The sequence below is a fragment of the Meriones unguiculatus genome, chromosome X (genome assembly GCF_030254825.1).
Source record: "Meriones unguiculatus strain TT.TT164.6M chromosome X, Bangor_MerUng_6.1, whole genome shotgun sequence".
NCBI lineage: Eukaryota > Metazoa > Chordata > Mammalia > Rodentia > Muridae > Meriones > Meriones unguiculatus.
Genome location: NC_083369.1, coordinates 13,278,482 through 13,291,336, shown reverse-complemented (window position 1 = coordinate 13,291,336; position 12,855 = coordinate 13,278,482).

Here is a 12,855-nt window from a genome sequence, read left to right as displayed (position 1 = left end):
AGAAAAGATTTTTTTAAGTGAAACATGTGACTCTTTGGTAGATCTGAAATCATGAAATTTGCAGGCAAATGGTGGGATCTAGAAAAGATCATTCTGAGTGAGGTATCCCAGAAGGAGAAAGACACACATGGTACATACTCACTCATATAGTCCTATAAGATATGATAAACATAATGAAATCTATACACCTAAAGAAGATAAACAGGAAAGAAGACCTGGGGTAAGATGATCAACAATCCTCATTTAGAAAGACAAATGGGATGGGCATTGGATGTAGGAGAAAACAAGTAACAGGACAGGAGCCTACCACAGAGGGCTACTGAAAGACTCTGAAAGGGGGAGGGAGGAAATGAGGGAGGAAGGGTGGGATTGGGAGGGAATGAGGGAGCAGGATACAGCTGGGATACTGTTAATAAAATGTAACTAATAATAAAAATTAAAAAAAACAAAAAAGAAAAAAAATAATAGGGTTATAAATTCATGACCCGCCCCATGCTTCAGGTATCCTCAAACAACTTAGAAAACTTTGCTGTGATCCTATGAAACCATACAAGAAGTAAATTCATTACATTAAAAACCATATTCTGCTCCCTGCCCCTTTCCAAGTCCACTGATTGGGGAGGACCTCCTCCCTTTTCATCTGACCCTGTTTTATCAGGTGTCTTCAGGAATGGCTGCAAAGTTCGCCTCTGTGGCCTAGCAAGACTGCTCCTCCCTTGGGGGGTAGGGAGGTCAAAGAGCCATTGAGTTCATGTCAGTAATAGTGCCTGTTCCCCTTACTATGGGAAACCAATTGGTTACTGAGCTACCATGGGCTACATCCGAGCAGAGGCTCTAGGTTATATCCATACATGGTCCTTGATGGGAGGGAGCGGGATACAGCTGGGATACAGAGCTAATAAAATGTATCTAATAATAAAATAAATAAATAAATAGTATTTTTTTTAAAAGAGTAAAATTAAAAAAAAAACATTCTGCTATGGTAATGGTAGAGGGAATGAAAGTGAGAGATAAACTTGTAGAAAATATAATATTCCTCAGTTTTTAAAGATGCGGTCTATGTGGAGGAGAGATGAGATTATATGAGCAAATTTTCTTGAACTTCAAAGATCATTTCTTCAAGAGGACCTCATTAGCTCTATCTAATATTTAATTTGCCAAGACCACATTCTTCTTTATTGTTGACTATATTCATTTCTTTTCACATTTAACATATGATTCAACTATAGGCACAACAGACATTCAAGTCCTTGTACTTACCTTCTTGGGCATATTCAAAGAATAGCTGAGTAACTGTAAACAAGTCTTTATACTTGGTAACTTAATCATAGTAGTTTTTGTTTGTTTTTCTCAGATGCTTTCCAGTTTTATTGGGGAACATAAAAGTATGGTCAAGTTTTCAGATCTTACAACATTTCATATCTAAAATTTATAATAATAAAAGTATTAAATGGAAATCAAACAAAAATAAGAATTGAATTAAATTGATTAAATAGAATCAAACAAAAAGTTTGAAAAATTCTCTTCCATGTTGTGAATTTTGGTAGTATGAACATAAGGTGGTTGTACTATAAACTCTTGAAAAATGTAAAAGATAAAATAGCTAAAAATTACCTGAATCACATTACTGTCCACTTGGTTTTGTCATTCTACTATGGAGAGGTTCAAAAATATCAAAAGAAGAATGTATATACTGAACTCCTACTACTCAGCTTCAAACAATATCAATACATGACACATTTATGTTACTGATTTTTCTCATTTTAACAAAATTTATTTAGTTAAATTTAATGAAAAAAGTATAAAATTTTTTCTATTAATTAGCTTTCTGAATACATCAAATAGTTCATTTACTTTGTATTATAACTTACTTAAGTGTTGCCAAATGTAATTTTGTAATGTCTGAAAAGTTTTTTTTAACAAATTCCTGAAAGTAGAATTCTTTTTCAATGAATCCAAACCAATTCCAGTGTATTAACCTGGTTCCATTTTATTGATGTGGATCTTCTCTCTATTGCAGAAGTATGATAGAGACTAATGTTGAACTTAGTGTATTCATGGTGCCAAACATATTACAGTAACAATCTATAGCATTCATAGGAAGGAATCCAAGATTATGAGAGTCATTAATGTAAAATACCAGTGTTGGCAGACTGCATTTAAATATTGTGAGAAAAACTAGTCATTAAACAATACTGAATATTAGATTTTATTTATGTAGATATATAGCCTGTAATTATTTTTCTGAAACCTATGACATAGATATGTAAACTTTATGGCCTATTTCATTCTTTATAATTTATTCTGATACGAGATTATTAAGTAGCTATGGTTCAGCTGGTGTTAATTCTGTGGCCTAAACTACACAAAAATAAAGCTTTATTTCATATAAAACTTTTTTTATTATTTTTATTTTTTATTTAATTACAGTGTATTTGCTTTGTATCCCAGCAGTAACACCTTCCCTCATTCTCTCCCAGTCACACCCTCCGTTTCTCTTCTCCTTCCATGCCCCTCTCCAACTCCACTGATAGAGGAGGTCCTCCTCTCTTTCCATCTGAACCTAGCCTATCAGGTCTCATCAGGACTGGCTGCAATGTTCTCCTCTGTTGCCTGCTAAGGCTGCTCCCCCCTTAGGGGGAGGTGATCAAAGAGCCAGTCACAGAGTTCACGTCAGAGACAGTCCCTGTTCCCATTAATAGGGAACTCACTTGCATACTGAGCTGCCATGGGCTACACACTGCTCAGATTTAGCACATGGCTGCTCATAAAAAGTATGGTGGCTTTTCTTTTTGAGGTGTTTGAGAATTCAGACTTTTGTCTTATAATGTCAATATTTCTTGGATGTTTCTCTAGTCTGAATTATGCCAGTGTTGTTTTTCCACAAAGAAAAGTCTATTGATTTTTTTTTATTGTTTGACAGCTCTATCATGAACTTTTGTCATTTTCACCTCTTATTCCTCTCTGACCCCCACTCCTGCTGCTCTACACAAGTGCCTCTCCTTTTCTTTTTTTTCTGTATTATTTATTTCTTTATTTTTGGTTTATCAAAACAGGGTTTCTCTGTCCTGGAATTTGCTCTGTAGAACAGACTGGCGTCAAACTCACAGAAATCCACCTGCCTCTGCCTCCCCAGTGCTGGGATAAAGGCATGCACCACCACAACCTGGTGAATTTCTGTGGTTTTTTTTTTTTTTCTCATTAGTTACATTTTGTTAATTCTTTATCCCAGCTGTATCCCTCATTCCCTCCCCAATCCCACCCTCCCTCCCTCATCTCCTCCCTGCCCCTTTCCAAGTCCACTGATGGGGAGGACCTCCTCCCCTTTCATATGACTCCGTTTTGTCAGGTATTTTCTGGACTGGCTGCAAAGTCCTCCTCTGTGGCCTAACAGTACTGCTCCTCCCTTGGGAGGTGGGAAGGTCAAAGAGCCAGTCATTGAGTTCCTGTTAGAAATAGTCCTTGTTCCCCTTACTATGGGAAACCAATTGATTACTGAGCTATCACGGGTCACATCCGAGCAGAGGTTGCAGGTTTTATCCTCTCATGGTCTTTGGTTGAGTGTCCATCTCAGAAAAGACCCTGTGCCCAGATATGTTTGGTCCTTGTGGAGCTCCTATCCTTTCCACATCAAACTCCCCTTCTTTCATATGATTTCCTGCACTCTGCCGAAGGTTTCCTTATGAGTCTTAGTATCTACTTTGGAACACTGCTAGGTAGAGTCTTTCTGATGCTTACTGCAGTAGACTCCTGTCATAAGTTCAATGCATAACCCATTTGTCTTTCTAAATGAGGATTGATCATCATACTCAGTGTCTTCTATCTTGATTATCTTCTTTAGGTGTATAGATTTCATTATATTTATCATATCTTTTAGGTCTATATAAGCGAGTATATTCCATGTTTGTCTTTCTCCTTCTGGGATACTTCACTCAGAATGATCTTTTCTAGATCCCACCATTTGCCTGCAAATTTCATGATTTCCTCCTTTTTGATTGTTGATTAGTATTCCATTGTGTAAAAATACCACAATTTCTGTACCCATTCCTCCGTTGATGGACATCTGGGTTGTTTCCAGGTTCTGGCTATTACAAATAAAGCTGCTACAAACATGGTTGAGCAAATGTCCTTATTGTGTACTTGAGCAAATTTTGGGTATATGCCTAGCAGTGGTATAGCTGGGTCTTGAGGAAGCACTATTCCTAATTGTCTGAGAAAGCGCCAGATTGACTTCCAAAGTCAGTACCAGTTTATATTCCCACCAGCAATGGAGGAGGGTTCCCCTTTCTCCACAACCTCTCCAGCATGTGTTGTCACTTGAGTTTTTGATCTTGGCCATTCTGATGGGTGTAAGGTGATATCTCAGGGTCGTTTTGATTTGCATTTCCCTAATGGCTAATGACATTGAGCATTTCTTTAAGTATTTCTCTGCCATTCTATATTCCTCTACAGAGAATTCTCTGTTTAGCTCTGTTCCCCATTTTTTAATTGGATTACTTGGTTTGTTGCTTTTCAGCTTCTTTAGTTATTTATATATACTGGATATTAGCCCTCTGTCAGATAAAGGGTTGGTGAAGATTCTTTCCCAATCTGTAGGCAGTCGTTTTGTTTTGATGACGGTGTCCTTAGCTTTACAGAAGCTTTTCAGTTTCATGAGGTCTCATTTATTGATTGTTGCTCTTAAAGCCTGTGCTGTTGGAGTTCTGTTCAGGAAGTTGTCTCCTGTGCCAATGAGTTCTAGGCTGTTCCCCACTTTTTCTTCTAACAGATTTAGCGTATCTGGTTTTATGTTGAGGTCTTTGATCCACTTAGACTTTAGTTTTGTGCAGGGTGATAAATGTGGATCTATTTTCATTTTTCTGCATGTAGACATCCAATTAGACCAGCACCATCTGTTAAAGATGCTTTATTTTTTCCATTGAATGGTTTTGGTTGCTTTGTCAAAAATTGAGTATTCATAGGTACATGGGTTTATTTCTGGGTCTTCTATTCGGTTCCATTGATCCTCCTTTCTGTTTCTATGCCAATACCATGCAATTTTTATTACTATTGCTCTGTAGTACAGCTTGAGATCGGGGATGGAGATACCTCCAGATGATCTGTTGTTGTACAGGGTTGTTTTGGAGATTCTGGGTTTTTTGTTTCTCCATATGAAGCTGAGAATCTTTTTTTTTTCAAAGTCTGAAAATAATTGAGTTGGTATTTTGATGGGAATTGGGTTGAATCTGTATATTGCTTTTGGCAGGATGGGCATTTTCACAATGTTAATCCTACCAATCCATGAGCACAGGAGATCTTTTCATCTTCTGATATCTTCTTCAATTTCTTTCTTCAGAGACTTGAAGTTTTTCTCAAACAGGTCTTTCACTTGCTTGGCTAGTGTCACCCCCAGGTACTTTATGTTATTAGTGGCTATTGTGAAGGGTATTGTTTCCCTAATTTCTTTCTCGGCCCTATTGTCTTTGATATACAGGAGGGCTTCTGATTTTTTTTTTGAGTTGATTTTGTATCCTGCCACTTTGCTTAAGGTGTTTATCAGCTGAAGGAGTTCTCTGGTTGAATTTTTGGGGTCGCTCATATATGCTACCATATCATCTGCGAATAGTGACACTTTGATCTCTTCCTTTCCAATTTGTATCCCCTTGATCTCCTTTAGTTGTCTTATTTCTCTGGCTAGGACTTCAAGTACTATGTTGAAGAGGTATGGAGAGAGTGGGCAGCCTTGTCTTCTCCCTGATTTCAGTGCGATTGATTTAAGTTTCTCTCCATTGAGTTTGATGTTGGCTATAGGCTTGCTGTATATTGCCTTTACTATGTTTAGATATGTGCCTTGTATCCCTGATCTCTCCAAGACTTTAAACATGAATGGGTGCTGGACTTTGTCTAATGCTTTTCCAGCATCTAAGGAGATGATCATGTGGTTTTTCTCCTTCAGTTTGTTTATGTGGTGGATTACATAGATGGATTGCCGTATGTTGAACCAGGTAGGGATGAAGCCTACTTGGTCATGGTGGATGATATCTTTGATGTGTTCTTGGATTCGGTTTGCAAGTATTTTATTGAGTATTTTTGCATCAATGTTCATAAGAGAGATAGGTCTGAAGTTCTCTTTTTTTGTTGGGTCTTTGTGTGGTTTGGGCATCAGGGTGACTGTTGCTCCAAAGAATGAGTTTGGTAGTGTTCCTTCTGTTTCTATTTTGTGGAAGAGTTTGAGGAGAATTGGAGTTAGCACTTCTTTGAAGGTCTGGTAGAATTCTGCGCTGAAACCATCAGGCCCAGGGCTTTTTTTGGAGGGGAGACTGTTAATGACTGCTTCAATTTCTTTGGGGGATATAGGGTTATTCTTTCTACCTTATCTTGACTTAATGTTGGTAGATGGAATCTATCAAGAAAATTGTTCATTTCATTTAGATTTTCAAATTTTGTGGTGTATAGGCTTTTGTAGTATGACCTAATGATTGTTTGGATTTCTTCAGTGTCTGTAGTTATGTCCCCCTTTTCATTTCTGATTTTGCTGATTTGGATAGATTCTCTCTGCTTTTTAGTTAGCTTGACTAAGGATTTTTCTATCTTGTTGATTTCTCAAAGAACCAGCTTTTTGTTTCATTGATTCTTTGAATAGTTTTATTTGTTTCTAATTGATTGATTTCAGCCCTGAGTTTGATTATTTCCAGTCTTCTGCTCCTCTTGGGTATATCTGCTTCTTTTTTTTCTAGGGTTTTCAGTTGGGCCATTAAGTTACTTGTATGTGATGTTACAAATTTCTTCTTGAAGTCACTTAGTGCTATAAATTTTCCTCTGAGCACTGCTTTCAATGTGTCCCATAAATTTGGGTATGTTGTGCCTTCATTTTCATTGAGTTCTAGGAAGTCTTTAATTTCTTTCCTTATTTCTTTCTTAACCCAGCTGTCATTGAGTAACAAGTTGTTCAGTTTCCATGTGCATGTAGGTTTTTGGTTATTTCCATTGTTGTTGATGTCCAACTTTAGTCCATGGTGGTCCGATAGAATACAAGGGATTATCTCAATCTTTTTATATCTGTTGAGGCTTGCTTTATGACCAACTATATGGTCTATTTTGGAGAAGGTTCCATGAGGTTCTGAAAAGAAGGTATACATTTTTGAGTTTGGGGGAAAGATCTGTAGACGTCTATTAGGTCCATTTGATTTAGGGACTCTCTAAGTGCTTTTATTTCCCTATTTGGTTTCTGTCTAGTTGATCTGTCCCTTGGTGAGAGTGGGGTGTTGAAGTCACCCACTATTAGGGTATTGCAATCAATGTGTGGTTTAAGCTTTAATAATGTTTCATTTATGAATGTAGGTGCTCTTGTATTTGCGGCATAGATATTTAGATTTGTGATGTCTTCTTGGTGAATTTTTCCTTTGATGAAAATGTAGTACCCCTCTATGTTTTTTTTTATTTGTTTTGGTTGAAAATCTATTTTATTAGATATTTTAGGATAGCCACTCCTGCTTGTTTTTTGGGACCATGTGCTTGAAAAACTGTTTTCCAGCCTTTTACTCTGAAGTAATGTTTATCTTTGTTGCGTAGGTGTGTTTCTTGGATGCAGCAGAATGTTGGTTACTGTTTTCTCACCCATTCTGTTAGTCTGTGTCTTTTTATTGGAGAGTTGAGTCCATTGATGTTGATAGATAATAATGACCATTAAATGTTATTTCCTATTATTGTGGAGTTGGCGATGTTATTGTGAATCATTTCTTGTTTGCTTTTGATTTTTGTTGGAAATTATCTTTAACCTATGTTTTCTTGGGTGTATTTGTTTTCATTGGATTGGAATTTTTCTTCTAGTATCTTCTGTAGGGCTGGGTTGTTGTTCAAATATTGCTTAAATTTAGTTTTGTCGTGGAATATTTTATTTTCTCCATCTATGTTGATTGAAAGCTTTGCTGGGTAAAGTAGTCTAGGTTGGCATCTGTGGTCCCTTAGGGCCTGCATGATATCTCCCCAGGCCCTTCTGGCTTTCATAGTTTCTGATGAGAAGTCCGGTGTGATTCTGATAGGTTTGCCTTTATATGTTACCTGGCCTTTTTCCCTTGCTGCTTTTAGTATCTTTTCTTTGTTCTGTAGATTAAGTGTTTTGACTATGATGTGGCATGATGAGTTTCTTCTCTGGTCTAGTCTATTTGGTGTTCTGTAGGCCTCTTGTATGTTTGTGGACATCTCTTTCTTTAGGTTGGGAAAATTTTCTTCTACAATTTTCTTGAAAATGTTTTCTGGACCTTGTAGCCTGGACTCCTCCTCTTCTTCAATTCCTATTATTCTTAGATTTTGCCTTTTCATGGTGTCCTTGATTTCTTGGATGGTTTGTGTTTGGGATTTTTCTGATTTTATTTTTGCTTTGAGAGAAGTATCAATTTCTGTGAGTGTATCTTCAGCACCCGAGATTCTCTCTTTCATCTCTTGTATTCTATTAGTGATGCTTACCTTTGTGATTCCTTCTCTTTTCTCTAAGTTCTTCAGTTCCAGGGTTTTCTCGGTTTGTGTTTTCTTTATTGATTCTAATTCTGTTTTCATGTCTTGCAACATTTCCTTCATCTGTTTGAGTGTGGATTCCTGTGTCTCCAAGATGGTCTCTATTTTTTTTTTTTTGTTTCTTTCCTCTCTTAGTGCCTCTGCTTCTGCCTCCAATTGTTTGGCTATATTTGCATGTGTTTCTTTAAGAGCTTCTTTGTTCACTTCGTTTTTCTTTGTTTCTATTTGGGAGGCCAGATCTTTAAGGAATTTTTTTGTATTCTCTTTAACTGTTTGAATCTCTGTGACTATTTCTCTGAGAGATTTGTTGGTTTCTTCTTTATGTGCCAAAAATAACTGGATAATCATAGCTTTAAAATCATTTTCTTGTGTTTTTGCTGAGTTGGAGTGTCCAATAATTTTGAAGGTTGCCGGTGAAGCCATGATATCTTGATTTGCGTTGGTTGCATTCTTTCGCCGACCTCTGGCCATTTGGTTATCTGTAATGTTCACTGTCTGTTCCTGGATTCTGCAGGTCAGACTGGTTTTTCTCTGGTATCTGGAGAATTCTTCAGGAAAATGGGTGAGGTCTAGTGGTTTCAGTGTGTGCGTTGGTTATTCAGCTATACCTGTAGGAGGAAAGTTCGAAGGCGTAGAAGGACAAATGCGGGGTAGCGTGTGTGTTTGAGCATGTGCTTGTGGGTGTGTCCTAAGGGACAGGATGTTGGTGAATGAAGAGGCCTTCAGTGTGTGAGAGGGGTTCCCTGCAGGCACTGAAGTTGTTGAAGGCACTAAGGGATCGCAAGCGCTGTTGAAGAATGCACGCATATTGATTTTACAAGTCTGCTGGTCTTTGGTGTCTATTCAGCTGGTTTTCTGCCACTGAGGGGTTGGATGGCCCATACAATCACTGGCTGGGCAGCCCTGTGTAGACCGTGCTGCCACTTGTAGGCTTGGGATCTGGGAAGGGTTGTACTGTGGGTCTGAGTGGGGTCAAGAGCTCTGCAAGAGGGCCCTTGGTGGGGTGTGTTCTTCTCTGAGTGGTGGCGTTCAGCAGGTTGTTACTGCTCTCCGCTGCGGCTGCGGGGTCTGGAGCCCTGCCTCCCTGCCTCAGCCCGTCTTGGGTCCCAGACACTGAGCTTTGCCACTTTGGTATCTAGGAAGAATTGTATTGTGGATCTGAGTCTCTGTGGTTAGTGCTCAGTGGTTGGAGCTCTGTGATTGGGCCTGCGCTCCTCCTGTGAGGAGGTTTCTGTGGTTATTGCGCTCTGGTTGCTTGGGGCGTGAGCTCCACTGCACTTCCTGCTGAGGTCTAGCTCTGGATCACGTCAGCGGGATGGCGGAGGGGACGCTCCACGAGTCCAGAGGGCCCTGAGTGGGACGTGTGTCCAAGGAGGGGACGAGTGTTCAACGGGTGGTTACAGCAGACCACTGCTGTAAGGGGCCCCGAGCACTGTCTCTGCTGCCTTGATCTCCTGGATGTGAGCTTTGCGCTCATCTGCCTGGTGCTGTCTGCGGGTTTCCCCGAGGGAGGCCTGGACAAGGGAAACACCCTATTTCCTTCCCGGAGAAGTCCGTGCCCGATCTAAATCTACTAGCACTCCACACTTCTGTGGTGTCCCCTCTCCTTTAGAAAGCCCAAAAGTCCAAATTCTAGCTTCGATTGACTCTCCACTCACCAATTCCGGAGATTCATGTCTTCTGCCTCTCCAAAACGGTGCGTTCTGCTCGCCGGAGTCCCTGCCTCTCCTTTTCTTTAGTGTTGTGGTCACTGACCCAGTGTTCTTGCTTCAGCAAATAACCCCCAACTTATGCTTTCGCAAAAAATGCTACTAAACAAAGACATTGCTTTTAGAAATTTAATTGAGAGGCCAGCAAGCTAAGACTGCTCTTCAGCTTGGGTTCCAACACTAGCAAACTATAGCTCAAGACCTTCAACGAAGGACTTTGCACCAGAAAAAGCAAATATTAATGCTTTAGCTGTAGCCTATCAAGTACTTCCTTTGCCTTGCTTCTGCAGTAGGCTATTCAACACAGCTGCTCAGACTTCTTGGAAGAATTCTACAAACCTGTCCTAGTCCTGAGTGTTTCCCAACTCATGAATCATTCTATGGTCAATGAAACCCTGTTAATTTTGTGAAGAGCCTTCTGCATTCACTGCACTGACTCTCAGTGCAGTGTCACTCTCAGCCAGTGACATTGCTCAGCCAAACTGCAAGGTCGTCTAAGGAAATCACAGCTCAGCCAGGCATGGTGGTACATGCCTTTAATTCCAGCACTAAGGGAGGCAGGGGTAGGGAGCTCCCTGTGAATTAGAGGCCATCGTGGTCTACAAAGTGAGTTCATGACAGCCAAAGCTAAAGAAAGAAACCCTGTTTTAAAAAAATTACATCTTTCTTTGGGTGAACTCACACTAAGTTAAAATTTATTAAATTATGGAAAAGACAGAAACATATATGGGAAAGTACTGTGTGTTTCCTTTTGTTGAAGGTATATCAAAGACCCTGATGATGTGATCAAAATCACAAATCCCAGCTTACGTTTTTGCCATAATTTCATTTTATAAAACTACAACTTCCTTATAAGGGAGCAATAAACACATATTCTCATTCTTTTGGAATATCCAAACAACACAATAGCATCTATATCTATAGTAAAAAAGCAATATTCTCTAGAAAAAAAATATAGTAATTGTTCCCTGGAAATACACTGATAAAGATAAATGTAAACTAGATAGGTGGTCAAAAGGTAGGCATCAGCAAGCCGCAAAAGATATAAGAAGATTTAAATAATCCCTTGTATTTTATCAGACTACCATGGCCTAAAACTAGACCTCAACAACAACAGAAATAACAAAAAGCCTACATACAGATGGAAACTAAACAACTCTACTCAATGACAGCTGGATCAGGGAAGAAACACAAAAAGAAATTAAAGACTTCCTAAAATTCAATGAAAATGAAAGCACAACTTTCAAATTTATGGGACACATGAAAACAATGCAAAGAGGAAAGTTCATAGCACTAAGTAACTTCAGAAAGAAGTAGAGACATCTCATACAGGCAACTTAATGGCACACCTGAAAGCCCCTAGATAAAAAAGAAAGAAAGAAAGAAAGAAAGCAGACACACCCAAGAGGAGTAGACAGCTGGAAATAATCAAACACATGGCTGGAGTTAATGAATTAGAAAAAAATAAAATAATTCAAAGAATCAATGAAACCAAGATCTGGTTCATTGAGAAAATCAACAAGATAGACAAACCCTTAACCAAACTAACTAAAAGACAGAGAGAAACTATCCAAATCAGCAAAATCAGAAATGAAAAGGGGGATATAACGACAGACATTGAAAAAAATCCAAAGAATCATTAGGTCCTACTTCAAAAGTCTATATGCAACAAAGTTTGACATGGACCATTTTCTTGATAGATTCCATTTACCAAAGCTGAATCAAGATCAGGTAAATAAATTAACTAGTACAATATCTCCTAAGGAAATAGCCGCTGGTATATATATATATATATATATATATATATATATATATATATATATACAGCCTAGGGCCAGGTGGTTTTCTGGAGGGCCAGGTGGTTTTCTGGGCAGAATTCTATTCTAACAGAGCTTAAAAGAAGAGCTGATGCCAATACTATTCAATAGAAGCAGAAGGAAGATTTCCAAACTCATTCTATGAAGCCACAGTCATCTTCACAACTAAACCACACAAAGATCCAACAAAAAAAAGATAATTTCAGACCAATGTCACTTATCAACATGGAGCAAAAATACTCAATAAAATACTTGCAAAACAAATCCAAGAACACATAAAAGATATCATCCACCATGACCAAGTAGGCTTTATCCTAGGCATGCAATCTATTAATGTTTCCAGGCATGGAAACCCATTAATGTAATCTACAACATATACAAAGAGAAGGAAAAAATTCATGATCATCTCCTTAGATGTTGAAAAAGTATTTGACAAAGTCCAACACCCACTCATATTTAAAGTCTTGGAGAGATCAGGGTCAAAAGGCACATACCTAAACATAGTAAAAGCAATACAGAGCAAGCCTATAGCCAACATCAAAGTAAATGGAGAGAAACTTAAATCAATCCCACTGAAATCTGCCCACTTTCTCTTTATCTCTTCAACTTAGTACTTGAAGTCTGAGCTAGAACAGTTAGACAACTAAAGGAAATCAAGGGAATACACATTGGTAAAAAGGAAGTCAAAGTATCACTATTTGCAAATGATACGATAATATACATGAGTGACCCCAAAAATTCTACTAGAGAACAACTTCAGCCGATAAATGCCTTCACCGAAGTGGCCGGATACAAAATTAACTAAAAAAAAAAAAAAAAAATCACTAGCCTTCCTG